Below are 17,539 nucleotides of genomic sequence, written 5' to 3' on the forward strand. Positions count from 1 at the left end.
GCTATATCATACTTTTCCATAAGCTGAAAGAGAATAAGATAAGGAGTACAATCACCTCACACAGCCTTCCATCAGGAGGAGAGAAATAAAACCAGCATTGTACTGTCAACTTTACTATTCACTATTAAATTAGACACCTATTATATAAGTGTTTGGGGGAGCGGTTATGAATATAATTTACATGTGCCATCAGAGGAATATGGTGTTTATGTTCGTTGAGTTGAATTGGGACAGAAACAAGTTACGGATACCTAAAATTTGCAATGATTGAGAGAAACTTTAAAACATATTTCTCACCCTAATTTATCTACTATCTATCTTCACCATTTCATTCATCAGTGATTTAGGAAATTCAGAGATTCAGAAATTTATGGAGACAAAATTGACTGTTTTTGAGACCACATCTCAAGAGTTGCAGGACTCCCTACAAGTCCTAACTCTGGACTCCTTCCCCTTTTCCTCCTGACACTCAAGACTCCAGCTGCTCAAGCTCATCCATCCTCTCTGTCTTAGAGTCATTTCTTCAACTGTGCAGTTGCATAGGGAGCCTTCTCAATGACCTTTGGTCTTATTCTCTTGAGCACTGAAGCACCATAGTAGTATAACACAGGAAGCAAATACACCTGTGCTCTGCACCAGAGACAATCAGCTGTACCGACATCTGGATTTATTAGCTTGGTAAATTATGGAATGATTAATTACAGTGGTGAGAAATCTGTCCTTTGAAACTCTATTTGCTGCAGGAGAATGAATGTCATTTGTTTTACAAAAATGTGATCTGCAGAGAGCTCTGTTTGAGAGTACTCTAAGTCACAAACTGAGGTAGACCTCAGGTAAACTGTTAGAAGAGGTAAAGAAAGCAGCGGGGCAAAAGTGGGGAAGGTGTTGAGTTGGTTGAAAGAATATATGAGAAGCTAAGTTTTCTCTCAATTGTACACAATATAAGCCTAATATTGTCAAATACAGCTCTGCATATCACAGTAATGGCAATTTTCACTTCTCTTTTTCTACTCTGCAGCTAGCTTACGAAGAAGGAAGTAACACATAGTATTTTTCCACTCCCCCCATCTTTCCCTTGAGAACTCAATAATCTGAGCAACATGACCTTTACCTGTGTATCACTTATGAGAAATCACTGGCATTTAAGAAAAAGAAAACAAAAACAGAAACCAAGTTTCAGAGTGAGACATCTTCAAATATCACATTTAAAACATCATTCTTAGCATCAAAGCAAAACTGCATTGTTATCATGAGTAATATTTTTCTGGACCTCAGTTTTTATCTCTGAAATAAGACTAAACATGCTTGACTAAATACAAAGAAGAGAATTCAAGATACCTAGCAGAAAATATGCAGGTAAATTTAAGGTTCTGCATTCTTCCAATATAAGAAATATAGTAGCACTTCCTGAGTTTTATAACAGAGGTGAACATAAATTAATTCCTATAATATGTCTTAAAAACACATGTAATAAACTGGTAAAATTATCTTTGAGGAGATATTTGACTTCTAATTCAGAGACAACTTCATTTTTGCATTTTCTTTAGAATTTTGGAACGTGTGAATATGCTCAGTGGGCAATAAGCAAACAGAAACCTCAAATCTTCATCTTGGTTTGGAAGAAGCAGAAATAACATAAGTATTGGCCACTGAGACTCTGTGGCTTTCCCAGGAGACAAGATGTGCTGGGCGTGGAGCCTTAGATTGTGGAGGAACAGATTACAGGGCTTGGAACAAAATATTATTCTACATGGCCTGACAAGGCATGTTATCAGATACTTAGTACTGGCTGCCTACCTGGGCAGTGCACCAGAAAGGAGAAGAGTGTGGGACAGAGGAAATAATTATTTGGAGGCTGTTATTCAACACTTAAGAGCCTTGTGAGGGAGCTATGGTACCAAGTCTCTTTTACTGCAGTCTGTATTAAAAGGTTCGTTTCTTCTGCTTTTAGGAATGCTAGTTGATTCAAATAATTATTTTAAAGTTAAAAAATAAAAACAAAGGGAGTAATAGGAATAAAGGAATTAGATTTAGCAAAAAGAAATTGTTGTTTACTATTCTTTTTACTAACAGTCCCTGGGAGAGACCCACTCAGAGCCGAATCAGTGAGAGGCACAAGAGGGACTCCACCGACCAGCCATGGCTCCCTTTCCAAAAGGTCTTTCTCCCTTGGAAATCGAGGGAAACATTGAAGTCTTAGAGAGATGACTAGCTGCTGGCAGGTCACTTCTGGCTTGGAGCTAAACAAAATAAACAAACTAAGGACCCACTGTATCTTTTGAGAGCTTTGCTTCGATAACCAAACACTTGAAAAGGTTTTGCCAGATAGATTCACCAGTTTTCTCTCCCACAAAAGTTTGCTATCCTGTTTACTTTCTTCTTATTTTTGTTTATTCTAAAACTGTTTATAAGTGTAAGTACTTCTGTGTATGGATCATATCACATACTGTATATGCATGCCCAGGGGGTCATGAAAGATGCTCCCTGAAGCACCTGCTGTTTAAAATCACAAAACAAATACAACATTGTAGAATGTAACAAATAACTTTCTAAAAACTGCATCTGGAAGCATGCTTCTTTATTCTGGGCTGTCTGCTTCTTTCTCCTTTATTTCCAGTGGTGAATTTTCAAGAGACTTTTATGTTTTCTTAATCAGGTACTGCAAAACCAAAGACTGGCAAAACCAATTTTAATGTATGAAAAGTTTTCTGTGAAATTCTATAGAATTGCTTTTAAAAACTATTTATTATATCAGAGCCAAATATAAATATTTATATATTTGTCAGATTTGTTCTTTTCTAAGAAGACTTAAAAGAAGATCCAGTCTTATTAAAACGGTATAGTTGTTTTTTTCTGGAGAATTTTTTTATTGAATGACAAATATAATTGGTAAATGTTACCCTTTAAAATTTTCACAAAGTTTTTGGTATAAATTATCTGGTATCAGTGATCTGCTTTTAGCACTTACCCCAAAGCTTGGTTTTTACCTCCTTCTCCTTTAATCATTGTGAGAGCTTGGCAACATCATCATCACCACAGATCACTCATTGGGACCCCATTAGGTACCAGCACTTTGTTGTAATTGTCATAACAACCATGCAGAATTTATAGGTGAGGCTCAGAAAGTTAAATAATGCTCCAAGGACCCAAGGGTAGTGTATAATGTCTCTAGAATTTGAACTCAAGTTAGTTTTTTTCAAAATTTCTCACTGTCCCTAATTCTGAGATATGTAAAACCATCAAAATCTAAAACACTGGCTGAGCATGTTAAAAGTAATTTATAAGCATTACATATCCAGTGGGGCAAATCCTTAAAGTGTGTTGTGTTTGTTCCAGAACCTCTGAGGATCTGGGGCTCCACCACACCATAAACTCAGTTGGTATTTGTTCTGTTGTCAAAGCACTTAATTCTCTGCCAGAGAATAGTTCAAACATGTTGAAAGAATCAAGCTTCCTGAATTGAGCAATGCATATTTGGTTTAAAACTGATATAACAATCGGAAATTCTACTTATCCACTGAATCATGTTGATTACACACCAGAGTCTTGTTCTTTAACCACACTCATCCTTTTCTCTTTTTTTTTCATCTACAGCATTCTCACAGCCTATGAAGCAAACATCAAAACAGATATTAAAAAGGATGATAGACTTAGGTAACTTGATAAAAATTATACAGGAGAAATCAATTTCTATGTAAGTAGAATCCAAGTTCTTGATAATGAAGTCCTGCTATTTGATATTTTCAGAGAATAGAAAATAGAAAAAAATAACAATATAAATAGAGATAAAGCCTAAAAATTGAAAGCAGTTATGGAGATAACATGAAAGACAAACAGCAATGTTTAGAAAAAATCAGATAACAGTGATCCAAAAGAGACAACCCTCAGGACAGAGAAACTTAAAAAGATAAATGCTGATGTAAAATAATCAGGGCACAGGGTTACCATTCAAAGTAAATTTTCCAAATTGCACATCCTGTTTAAAATGTGTGTTTTGGAGTTTTACATGAGCTCGCTGAAGTGGTAAAACACATTGGAACTGGAACCAGAGGCCCCGGTGTGGGATCTGGCTCAGCCATTTGTTATTTAGGTTTCCTTGGGCAAGTTACTTAGAGCTCTGTTTTCTGACGTATAGATCAAAAAGATTCTGTTAAATGCCTTCCAGTGTGAAAGAACTCAATCTAGCAATAAGAACAATTTAGAATGGCACCTTATTATATGCCAAGATGACATTTTATTAACAGTCACTGACACGGTAGCATGGTAGGATCCAATAGTCTTGAGAATCTGTTCTTTTAAATAGAAGCTTTACTCTGTCACTGTAACAGCCATATTTTGCTAACATTCTGCCAACATCTCCTTAGATGTTATTGTATACAGGGTGTATTTGGTCGTTTTACTGATTAGAAACTGACTAGGCAAATAAAAGGTTGATATTTTAAGGTCTATTGTTGTTCTTTTGAGGTCTAGATTAAATCAGTGTACAACTGATCACTACTGTAATTTGGTTTCTCTGTAAAATATACTTTAGTTTTTTGCTTAAATTCTCCCTATAATTGCCAAAGCAGTAAACCCTGTCATTTCAAATACACAATAATGCAAAAAGTAAAGTGTGGTAGTTAGAATAAATTTTAAGATGGTCTAATGAAATGCATGTTAGAAAAAAAGTAAAGGTGAGTTTGACATTGTAATGTTTATGTAAGTTTTCAGATAACAATGATAATATTTTCTTCTAGCAATAAATTAAATATTTTTCATTTCTTTTTGTGCTTTTTTAATGCAAATAATCATCTCTGCCAAAACCCTTGAGGAATATGAAAACAAGTCCTCTCTCTCCCTCCCTGACTCTTCTTCCCACCCCAGCCCACCACACAAGCATTTCTCATGTAGAGTATGATGACCGTAAGCACTATAGAAAGGAAGATGTTAAATATGAACCCATTATGGAGTTTGAGAAACTGTTTTGAGGGAAGGAGGCATAGACGGAAAGCAGTATTACTTTGAGCAGAACTGTCCTTTCTCTCCTCGTGCTGTAACTTTTAGTTATGAGACTTTGAGAAAATTATTTAAACCATATGAAGTGTAATAACCTATTCTGTAATGTTAGTATGGCTGGTTTGGCTCAGTGGATTGAGCGTCGGCCTGCGAGCTAAGTGTCGCTGGTTCGATCTTCCAGTCAGGGCACATCAGAGAAGGAAAACTCTGACTCCAAAAAACCTCCGCTGCCTTGCAGCATACCTCTTCAGGGGAAAGGCTAAGGGAGTAAACCCCGACAGAAAATCCGGAGCCGGAGTCCCTAAGGCGGTTCGACGTTGTAGTCAACACCGGCAACTCCTGCGGCGCACCTGAAGCCAAGCTGTATTGACTCCGTCTTTCCCTTGGGCCCTTCAGCTGCGAAGAGAGGGGGGGTCTGCTGCATGGGCAACAGCAGACCCTCCATATCACCCTGCCCAGGCTCTGTAGCTTCAGCTTCACTGGAGAGGACACTCCAGCGTCATCGCAAGATGTCGATTCAACACGGGAGGAGACAGATACCGTGTCACTCCCAAGTCGGACTGCACAACCATTCTCGGCGGTGCAGATAGACTCTTAAGAAGCTACACCATCGTCTCTCGAGACGGACGGCTGCCGACGACGACGAATGTTAGTATAAAAATAGTATTCATGTTATAGTATTGTTGTCAGTAAAAAATGAGAGGATCCAGTTTTGTGCTCTGTAAGCTCTAAAAAATGTAACCTGTTTATTCTATTTTCCAGAGGTGCATAGGTAGATTTTTTAATCAAATGAAAATAAGGGACTATTCAAGTGAATAAAAGTTTTAAAAAAGTAAATGTGAAACATTTATACAGATTATAAAAGAGATATTTAAATCTAGAATAACATGCATAGAATATAGGAATTAGTAAAAATCAGGTCATGAACAGATTCTCTTATCTTCATAAAGAAAAATGTAAATAATTAATTTTTTAGAAAATATTTTTAGATATGTAGAATTATGAATATGAGTCAAAAAGATTAACTTATCAATGAGGCTGAAACAGATTTAGAGCAGAAGTAAAGCTAACAAAGGTTGGTACCACTGTTTCCTCAAACAGGTTTATAAAAGCAAATGACCCCATAGTGCAATGATATCAACTGAAAACTTTTTTTGGTGGGGTCAGATGTTTTAACTTGGAAGAATTTTTTCTTAATTGGTTTTCTTAGCCATCATTGTATAGGTAGATATTAAAATTATCTAGTGTCAGCTAACATTAAAATAATCGATAACCAAAGTCATAAAAAAAAATAACCAAAAAACAATAGTAGCTCTAGCTGGGTGGCTCTGTTGGCTGGAGTGTCATCCTGTACACCAAAAGATTGTGGGTTTGATCCCCAGTCATGTCAGGGCACATATCTAGGTTTTGGTTTAATCCCTGGTCCAGTGCTTATGGGAGACAACTAACTGATTGATGTTTCACTTTTTTCATGCTCTCACATTCTCTCTCTCTCTCCCCATCCCCCGTTCCTCTCTCTCTAAAATCCGTAAACATATCCTTGGGTAAAGATTAAAAAAAATTAGTAAGTGAACACAGAAACCAATGTAGTAGAAGGGACCCATGTACTTTATCTCCCAGGTGGCCCAGAAGGCGGTCATCATGGAGGGGAAAGACTTGGGTCAACAAAGACTCTGGTTCTCCATTCAGTCCTGTTTACAGGATGTCTTAGTAACTACAGGACTCCAGATGGGTGAACAAGTTTCATGGGCTTCTAGTCACAGGGGGAAGCCCAGCCAGTCTGAAACTATAGAGGTGCACAGAGAACAGGTACATGGCTTATTTCAGGAGATTCCACCATGGCACTGATAATATGGAACCATGAAATAATAAAGAGCCCTTTCTACCCTATCTCTCAGCTCTGGGGCTCCTAAAAAATATCATGTTCCTGTGTTTTTACTAATCATTAACATTATTGTGTCATACCCAAAGGTGTGCATGCATGTCTATGTATGTTTCTCATAAGCTGACTAAGAAGTCACTTTCATGAATTTAAATGTTGCATAATTAGAATTTTTTTCATATAAAATTATTTTTCAGATGAAAAATATGAATGAGTAGAAAATCAGACAGTCTCATAGAAATCAGGTTTTTGAGTGCCTTCAAACAGCAGAAAAATATAAGAAATTGTTAGAGATGTAAAATTTACATCTGTTTTTGGATATATAAATATCTTCTATGCTCTCAAGTTGCTTCTAGGGTCCTGACTAAATTAATTTCACTATATAATTTGAGATTTTTTTAGAGGTTTAAAGTTTATAAATATAAAATCTATTTCTTCTATATTACAAATTCTATTTTCTAGAACATGAACTTTATCTTTGTCTTTCTCCACATATATAGGCAATTAGAGAATACAGACAAGAAGAGACTGTACATGACCTTATAAACCCTTAGTTATTTGGACTTATTTAATACATATCAGAAGCATACATTATAAAAATGATGTATGTACTTTGTATATAAATATAAAATAAAAGTAGATATACTGAAGGAACAAATAATAAAAAGAGTTAAAGCAGTTATCAGATTTCAGGATTATTTTGTTGTTGCTTTGATAATATTTTTAATATTTTTCAAACTATATAGTATTAAACTTTGTGATATTGCACTGAAGGGAATTTGCTTCAAATAAATGCTTAAGATACAAATGCTTAAAGAAGCAGCAAACATCCTATAATTTGTTGTCATGTCACAATAAAAATACTCAGTTATTTACCTAAAGCATAAGTGAGTAATTCTTATTAACACTCATTTTGGATTTCCATTTTACTGACACAGATACTATAGAACACTGTTTATTGAAATAAAATGCAGAAGCTTTTAACTTACACTCTGAATTCTTCACTAGTTCTTGCTTGTATTTATTATAATAGTGGTGATGGCAAAGCAGGAACAAATGGCGACACATCTTGGAGGGAACTCTGAGGACGAGAAGTAGAAAAGACTCCTGACTGCCACTCAGGAACTGGGCCACCGGGAGAGCAGTGTGGTTTTCTCAAGGGTAAAGAAGTTGGGTGCGTCTTTATTTCCGTCTTCCGGTTGCTCTCCTTCCTTTATAGGAATTCTGTTTTTCCGTGTTCTGTTTTTATTTTAAACAATTCTTTATAAGTTATGGTTAAGAGAGAGGGAATTGGTTCCTGCCAGAGGAAGGATAATAATGGCTAATACCTTCTGAGTGCTGGCTGTCAGGTACTTCATGGAATTCTTCATCTGCTAAGGCACTTGTTCTTTTCTCTGCTGCTCATTGCCTTGGATAAAAAACAAATGCAAACGCCACAAAATTAGGAGAGGAGAATTCAGCTAAAGAAATGAGTGGGGAAATAAAAATAATTTGCTGAAAGTATTTTATAAACTAGAAAGATTGGTAGGAACAAAGCAGTTGAAATTCAACAGTATAAACGAAAAGAAAAGTCTTACATTTAGATTCAAACAATCAGTTTCTGTGTGGAGAATAGTGAAAAACTGATTTGGTAGTAAATGTAAAAAATATTTTAGGTTTTAGTGCAAGTGTCATCTAAGAACATGGATCTGCTGCTGAACGCTTAACTCAATCATTTACTCCATTAATTGCAACAGAGCATCCAATCAAGGACATTACTAGTCTAACCTCATTCACTGTGGGTCAAATAGAAAGTGCACTATTAAGTCCTAGGCACCACTTTTTAAGAGAGAAGTTGACAGCAAATTGTAACATGTTCAAAGAGAGGATGCTGAATGGCCTGGGAACCATATCATATAAGGAATAACTGGGGGAATGTGTTAAAATAATGGGTTGTGTTAAAAATTTCAAAGGTTGTTCTATGAAAGAGGATGTAGATTTTTCAGCATAGAAATAGGACTAAAGACAAATGACAGTGGTCACAAAATGCTAAATTTGGACTCACAGGAGCAAATAGTTTTCTAAATATTAAAATGATCATGAACAGGCTGACTTAATGGTGAGTGGCCAGTCACTGGGATTTCTGGGCAGGGTCTGTGTGTCCACCCATCAAGTGGTAGGAAAAAGAAGCCAGAGCTGCAAAGTCCTTGTTAGTCTGAGGTAGAATCTATGACAGTACTTTTGTTTATTTCGTATAGAAAGCATGGTCAGGGCTTCAGACAAAATTTTCTCCTTCCTAACTAAGGCCCTTCTTCATTTCTATGATAACCTGCTCAGGATATTTTTATGCCCTCACTCCCTACAACTGAGGCTTCCCCCAACAGACAGACAGACAGACAGACACACACACACACACACACACACACACGCTCCTACTCTGTTCTTATAGTTTACAACTTTCTTCCTTTTGCCATCTCTTAAGTTTTTTAAAAAAGGGACAAGTTCAGTAGATGAGTAACAGTAGAATACATTTAAATCATACTACCAGCAACTGCTGCAGAAATGTTTTCCCCAAGTTTATTCCTGACTCTAACTGCAATAGTTCATGACCCAGTTTGGCATACATCAGCCAAGCTGCTGCCTTGTACCATGTGTGGGAAAAGGTATACTGGGGACAGAGCAAGAGGCAAACATTAATGGTGTTTGTTCTGTAATGAAAATCATGAAAGTGTTGCGTTAAATTACCAAAAAATAAAGTTGCAGATATGTTTGTATTTTGGGGGGGATTATAGAGTAGAAACAGTAGGAAAAGAAAAGACTAAAATGTACTATTGTCAGCATCCATCTTTATACAGGTTTTTAAAGCGTTTTTGTGAGTGTATTAATGACTGTTGTATTGTTCAGTGTGGCTCCTTCATTCATAATGAGTGGGAAGACCAGGTCATAGATTTGTAAACTGAGATATGGACACCGTGGAGATGAGACTTTCTTCTCTTTGATTCCTCCCTCTCTTTTCCTCATCCTTCTTTCTCTCTTCTTTATCCTCTTTTTCTTCTAACAGAGGAGCACAATTCTTTTAGCGCCCCCTCCCCCCAGGCCCAGCCTTCAGTCTAGAGATTAAGAATGTATTTTTGGTTTAGGTCTGGCATTTTAGCTTCTTTCTGTGCATCGCTCTGTACTGACTCCACAACTTTGTAATGTCTTTTTTTTTTTCTTTCTTTTTGTAAAGCAGGACGGCATAAGCTATAGCGAAGTGATTAATAAAATTTCAAAAAGTCAATTCAGCAGGTATTGAATCATGAATGCAGAAAGTTTTCTCTGTTGTTATGTGGTTCTGGCCAGGCTGTCCTGGCCGGGTGGCTCAGCCTGGCTTGTCCTGGGTGGCTTGGGGCCCTTTAACTCAGGGAAGGCCATTAACCGGCTAGTGAAGCAGCAGTGCATTGTTCTGTTATTTTCAAACCACAACAGCCTCTGTGGATTCCAAGAGCCATAAAGACATAGTTCTGATGCTGCCTGACAGCGGCATAATTCATGAACTCTATAATTTAAAGGGATTTCAATGTAATTGTAAAACTAATAAAAATGAATTGCTTTGGGGGAACATTGGTACCTTTTTTTTAACCAATTGATTCTACTAATTTAAAAGTACCATCATCCTGGTAGCTCTCTGTGTGTGTGTGTGTGAAGATAGGTAAGTTCCAATCTGATGCCAGCACTTCCAAGTAAACTCATAACATTGCTGACAGACCCAAGAGAAAAAGAAAAGAAAAGAAAGAAAGAAAGTCCCAGAACAGTTTATGGCCTATAGCCAATAACAAAGTGTTTCTCCCTGTACCTTTTTATCATTGCTCCCCCCAACCCCCAAATGTTGATTATGCCCAAGTTTAAAAAAAAAAAAAAGTTTTGGTAACTTTCTAGAAGGTTTAGATTTCAGTCTGGATTTTTTTTTAAAGCCTCAAATGAAAGGCTCTCTTTAATCAGATAATTGACCAGTCAGTAATTTTAGCCCACCTGTGACACACCAGTTGGCAGGTACAGAGGTACACAGCTCTGAGCCTTCGCCTCCGTCCCCCTTTCCTGCCTCCTGGGACTGTCACTGAACTTCCCTGTCTTACTGATGGTCCCCAGAGATGGTTCCCAAACATTTTGGAGATCAGAAAAGGAGAGTGAGCTGTCAGAGTGACTGTGCAGAAGGCACAAAAGGGGTCCCTCCCTCCATCGCCCACCTGGGGAAAATGGTAGGGCCCCATGAAACAGCTGTCTTATATCCAGGGCACCCACTTTTCAAACTGATCCCTGGTTTCCTGAAATCCTGGCTCTGAAGTTGTTTGGGAGGCTTTGGTGGGGCTTTAAATACAAACACATTAACTCCTCTATTTTAACTCCCCCAACATGAGTAATGGCAGTTCAAAAATGCCCTCTATAATGTCACGTCACAAAAGGCTTGGGAAATTATCCCTTACCTCCATTGTCTGCCTGTTTTCTTTTATTCCTCCTCTACTCATCACGTTCCCTGGCAGCTATGAATGAAATGTAACATGCTAAATGACTGACATCCATTAAAGCTCCTCGACAAACCTTGGACTGAGTTTTGAAAGGCCCTTGGAAGAAAAAGGATTGTGTGCTCTTTGAATCTTGGTCTGCTGAACGGCTGCCAGGCGAGGGCTGCTCCATTCAAAGGCTGAGTGAATAAATGAGAATAACATCCTTGGGGACCTGCAGGATCGGTTTACTCTGAAAATGCTCAGCTTCACAAAGGGTCAGAGTCACAAGGTAAATGAAAATGGCTAGGAGGGGACTTTGATGGCTGAAACACGGTAACAGTAGAGGACTTGAAAGAAAATTTTATTTAAAAAAATAAAAAAGAGGAAAAAAAGAAGCAGGGTGGGGGAACCTCAGAACTGCAAAGTCAATTGATAAGAACAAAACATTTCGACAGTGACAGCCATAAAGATTTGTTTGTAAATGATTCACAGGAAGTATACAAATATTGTATATGTGCTTATGAAAATGAACAAACTCTACATCTATACACATCTGTAAACATCATGTAGTAATTTTATTTTACACATGAATAAAACCTGGGTCAAGCCTGTTAGCTCATTTTCTTGGTGGGCCATAACCTAAGTACCCTAATTTTCATCTTAGTTGCAAGCGATAAAACCTAGTGAGCCATCAAACATGTTTTTTTTTTTTTTTCTTTCTGGATCAATTTTTTTCTTTTGTTTCCACATACTATTTTTCAATTAGAATTATTTCTAGTTGACCACTTAACGGGGGTACATTAGAAGCAATTTCTAGACAAGGAAGTCAGAAGAACCATGGGAATTCTTGATACATTTCCAGAGAGACCCTGCTTGGTTCCAATCACAGGGTTACTCCCAAGTAGACCCTCTTGCTCCTTCTCACTTTTTCAGACCATTTTTAGACAGTAAACTGTGGTCATTTAAAGAAACTACAGAATTAGTTCCATTAGATTGTGTCCAGTGAAGATGTAAATGAAGTTTTGGTCCTTTCTTTTATTGACAGGGCAGTAGCAGAAGTGGATGAAGACTTGTGGCAAAGAACTGTCCTGCCCCACCTCCCAAAAAAGATATATCCACCCAGAATCTGAGAATGTGAACTTATTTAGAAGAAGGAACTTTGAAGATGTAATTAAGAAATTTGAGATGAGGTCATCACAGATTAGGGTGTGCCCTAGATCCCATGACAAGTGTCCTTAGAAGAGAAGAGAGGGGAGAAGGAAATGTGAAGACACAGGCTGAGGTTGGAGTCACGTTCTTACAAGACAAGAGCTGCCAGGAGCCACGTGCAGCTAGGGGGAAGGTGTAGAATGTTGTGTCTTGCGGAGGCTCGGAAGGAACCACCCACTGCACCTTGATTTTGGATCACTGGCCTCCAAAACTGTGAGAAAATAAAGTTCTGTTTTTTTAAGCTACCAGGTTTGTGGTAATCCGTTATGACAGCTCCAGGGAACTAATACAGATGACAATGGCTGTGTGCTGTGGCCATCATGAAGTCATCCAGGTTGGGCTTGCTGTTCTCCAGTAGGAGGGAAATCCATTGCTCCTGGGCAGCCCACTGAATGATGGGATCCCATTCACCATGTTGGTGCCCTCTGCCAAAGGCCTCCCTGGCTATCACTTTCCTAGGAGAATGCTTCCTGGTTTCAATAACAAAGCATGCTTATCACTTCAGTACACCATTGTTTAGTCAACAGTCCCCCAACCTTTTTGGAACCAGGCACTGGTTTTGTGGAAGACAATTTTTCCACGGACTGGGGTGAGGTGGGGAGTGGGAGATGGTGTCAGAATGATTCAAACACATTACATTCAAACTCACCCGTTGCTGTATGGCCCAGGTCCTAACAAGCCACAGACCGGTACTGGTCCATGGCCTGTGGGTTGGGGACCCCTGGTTTAGATGATGTTTGTAAAGGGGAAAAATATTGTTCGTCTAAACTCATCACCGTATGGGAAAAGACCTGTGTTATATTCCCACTGCAATGGGTATATCAGTATCATGTGTAAAGGCTGCTGGTGTTCAGGAGGGCATGTTACTCCACACAAAGCAACTGTGTGTTAGCAGCAAAGTTAATTGTCCAGGAACCAGCAATTAATGTTTTCTGCATTTTGTAGTCTAACTTACTCGTTTTTTACTTAATATATAGAGATCATCATGTGTTAACAAGATGGTCGGTGTTTTGGGTTATTATGAGGCACATTTGAATTTTTCCAATTAAAATAATGAGAGATTAAGCAAAAAACAAAACAACTCAGTATGGTGGTTACCAGAGAGAAAGGGGAGTTGGGGGAGGAAGGAGAGAGTACAGGGGGATAAGGGGTGATGGAAGGAGACTTGACTTGGGGTGGTGAACACAACACAATATACAGATGATGCATTCTGGAATTTTGTACCTGAAACCTATAAAATTTTACTAACCGATGTCACCACAATAAATTCAATGAAAAGGAAAAAATAAAGTAAAATAATGGAAAATTGACTTTCAATGATTGTTTTCTTTCAGAATGTCTGAGTCTCAAAAATGGACAATGCATACTGGGCAGGAGAGATCTGCACTTCCTTCTATTTGTATATGTACATATTTTAAAGGAGCATAATTGTGACCTTGGAGGAAATCTTTTGGTGAAAGATGTGACTTACTATATTTACTTAATTATCTGAATTAGAAACTTTACGGAGTGGCCAACTTAATGTAGATTTAGGATCCTTCAGTGTTTTCAAATCTTGGTAGATTGTTCTTCAGTTTTCATTCATGGTACTGGCTAAAACAGACTTTTGAATAAAGATAATTTATTTAAAAGAGACTGTTTTTAGGACAAACTGTTAAAAGAACACATTCATTAAGCTTGAGTTGTGGGGAATCAGGTTGATAGCACAAAATGCTTTATGTTTAACTACTATAAAATTTTAAGGAATGCAACATTTGAGGAAGAGTTTCAAGTATGTCTAATTATCAAACAAATGTTTTAGGTGTCAGTGGTCTAAAAAAAGTTAATCTGTCTTCCTGCTTCAATAATTTCCAAGGAGCAATATACTGGAAATGTGGCTGAAAGTATGAATTTATAAAGCAGGAGTCATAGCCAACAACTCATATGTAAATATATCCATTTGATTGTTTAAAACATATATGTGGACGAAATCCTAGTTAAAAAAGAAAAAACATAAATTATCTAGTGTGAATGTATCACAATTATGTATTCCAAAAATCTTATCTTAAAAAATATACCAAATAAGACTGACACATGGAATTCATTACATTCTAGCTAATGGTTTCAATCAAGTTTATAACAGAGCTGAGTAGGCAGCAAACATTTCTGGACCTGTGTTTCCAAACACAGAGAACGCAGAGACACAGGCATTCACACACAGAGGAAATCAGTGCCCAGACTACTGAAGGCTAATGCCTCTGCCACCCACACTTTTTTGCTTCAGGGATAATTTTATTTTTTTTAGATTTAGGCTTTCTGAAAGGCCAAGACAAAGGATCGGTAGGATAAATTATATTGAATATTTTAAAGCTTAATACCATGAGAAGTTCATAGTAGACTTGGATGTAATGGAAGGAAAATGTTTTCTTTCTTCCTTTCTTTCTATTTTTATTTTTTTGTGGCAGTGTATGATAACATTTTCAAAACTTAGTTGTTTGCACATGGAGAAAATAAGAAAGAACAATTTATTGACACGGGGAGTACACATTTGTGTTTACTCTTTCTTTTTTTCTTGCATTCAAATGTGATTTAAAGTTGACATTTATCCAGATAATCTTTAAATTCTAATTTTTATTTGGAGTATTTTGTTAGTTCTTCATATTCTATTTAATAATTTTGTTGAACTATCCTTTTGTTTCCTTTGGGGTGTAGGGATTAGTGAAAAAGAAAACTCTCTGTGGGTATTTTATTTCATTTATTAATTTATTTTCCCAAGAATGCTCTGAAAATAATCAGAGTTTGAAACTTGTTTTAAGCTACGAGTTCTCTTGAAGTGTAATGGGGGGAATTCTTTGCTTGTGTGTGCAGTTCTGACCTTTGGGGGGCAGCCAAGTGCAGCAAAGTTAAATGAGTGGGCACGCACAGCCCTGTTTTCACGCTACTGAGTAACCCTAGTTCAGAAAAATGCAATAAAAGCCAAAGTAAGCACTTCTTCACTATCTGTCACTGTGTGGAAGAGAGCTGAGGCAGCCATATTTAATCAACACTGAAGTCTCCCCATGGGTGATGTTCGTGCCCTTCTGTAATATTTTATTCTAAGCCATTTCCCAGACAGCATTATTGATTCCTGTCATTATTCTCCTGCAAGCTCCAGGAGCTTGTGCAATGTGATACCTCCTGCTGCAGTTCTCCTCGTGAACATAACCTCGAAACCGAAAAGTAAGGTGACTGACCGCCTGCAACACTCAGACGTACCCAGATGGCATATTATGCCGTGTATCGTAGGCATTGGAACTCTTACAACCAGACATCAACTGGTTACAATGCACTTGCAAAAATAGAAAATTACCAAAAAAAGAAAGGAAAGCGAAAAAGGAGTTTGGCATTTGTTTCTTACTTCTGCTTTTTTACTTCTTCACTAGTATACTTGTGTGTTCATAGTGAACAGATATTGTACTTTAGGTATTTTGTGTAGGTGGCTTGGATGAGAACCTCCCCTCCCCTGGTAGACTCATTAACAACAATCATGCACTTGATTTTTATCTTGACTAGAGTTCTGAAATTCTTTCTTTTCCCTTCTCTCAGATGTAAGGAAGAACAGTAAACATTTTCTTTCCTCTTAATGACAGGTATTGAGTTGCAACAGGAGTCCTGTTGTTGAATGGGTAAGTGAGGCAATGAAGGAAGGATTGAAAGATGAAGGAAGGAAAGAAGGAAAGATGGAGGGAAAGAAGGAAGGAGGGAAAGAAGGAAGCAAAGAAGACCCAGTAATTTTCATTATTCATCAGAGGTCTTCTTACTTTCAGGAAATGGCCCCTTTATCCATCTTCTCAAAGCCATTTCAAATGAGTCCATTAGCATACTTAGAAGTGTGCACACTTCTATTCACCTTTGGATATAGTATCCTAAAAAGTAACAAATGTTCTCCACATTATACCTCATCTATACCCTTACACACATATCCTTGGGTAACGGAACCCAGATACTTGCAAATTTAGCACCAGGTTTTTACTTTGTCTTGGGCCCAGTGCAGTAATGGAAGCTGAAGTGCCTGGTCCTTTCCTCTAATGTTTTTCTAATTATTATATAAAAGACAAACCCTGTAGTACTAACTAAAACCTACATTGGTAGTTGTGTGCACTACAGAAATCTGTCTAGTTCAGTTTAAGTTTACCATTGGCATTTATCATTGTCCAATAATCATTATCAATCCAGAATGCTGCTTGCCATCTTTTAAGAGATAAAGTTATTATGTTAATAATTTGCCTGAATACTGTAATAAAGAATAAATCAAGATAAGAATAAACACAATGCTACCAATTATTGAACATCTTCTGTGCTTTCAGTACCGTATCAGGCAATTGACATCAATATCCAATTCTCACAAAACTGTAAAAAGCAGGAATTATACTAAATTCAAATTAAAGATTAGAGAGATTACTACTGTTTTATTTATAACACTCAGGTCATTTCAAAGGAAGTAACTGTTTTCTAAAGAATAATTATATAGTCCTGGCTGGTGTAACTCCGTGGATTGAGCACCTGCCTGTGAACCAAAGGGCCGCAGGTTTGATTCCCAGTCAGGGCACGTGCCTGGGTTGTGGGCCAGGTTCTCAGTCGGGGGCGTGCAAGAGGCAACCACACATTGATGTCTCCCTCTCTCCCTTCCTTTTCCCCTCTCTCTCTAAAGAATAATTATATAATGAAGCGAGAATAATTCTAAGAAAAAATTAACGCAAGATACTTGCCTTATTATATATCATTAAAAAGGCATAATCATTACAAGAAAACTATTGGCACAGGAATGAGCAGCTTGATATGAAAAGAAAATTCAGTAATAAGCCCAAGTACAGCTCATAACTAATTTTACTGAAATTTTTTATAAATGATAAATGCCTGGCTATGTGTTCTGTATATGTTTTCTCTCTTAATGTTCACATGATCCTATGAGGCATTATTATGTCCAAATTTTAGAAAAAGAAACTGAGCTCAGACAGATAGATTTAATAAC

At 37.4% G+C, this 17,539-nt stretch overlaps 1 protein-coding gene across 1 annotated transcript in view; it reads right to left on the reverse strand.

Moving 5' to 3' along the window:
• Nucleotides 1–7,885: 7,885 nt before the first annotated feature.
• Nucleotides 7,886–17,539, reverse strand: part of LOC150007800 (uncharacterized) — a 223,989-nt gene continuing 214,335 nt past the window's right edge. The window contains exon 4 of the mRNA XM_090280661.1: nucleotides 7,886–8,285. The gene's annotated coding sequence lies outside the window, so the exon portion shown is untranslated. The remainder of the gene's footprint in view (nucleotides 8,286–17,539) is intronic.

This window comes from Furipterus horrens, unplaced genomic scaffold (genome assembly GCF_987537825.1).
Source record: "Furipterus horrens unplaced genomic scaffold, mFurHor1.1.pri manual_scaffold_6, whole genome shotgun sequence".
Classification (NCBI taxonomy): domain Eukaryota; kingdom Metazoa; phylum Chordata; class Mammalia; order Chiroptera; family Furipteridae; genus Furipterus; species Furipterus horrens.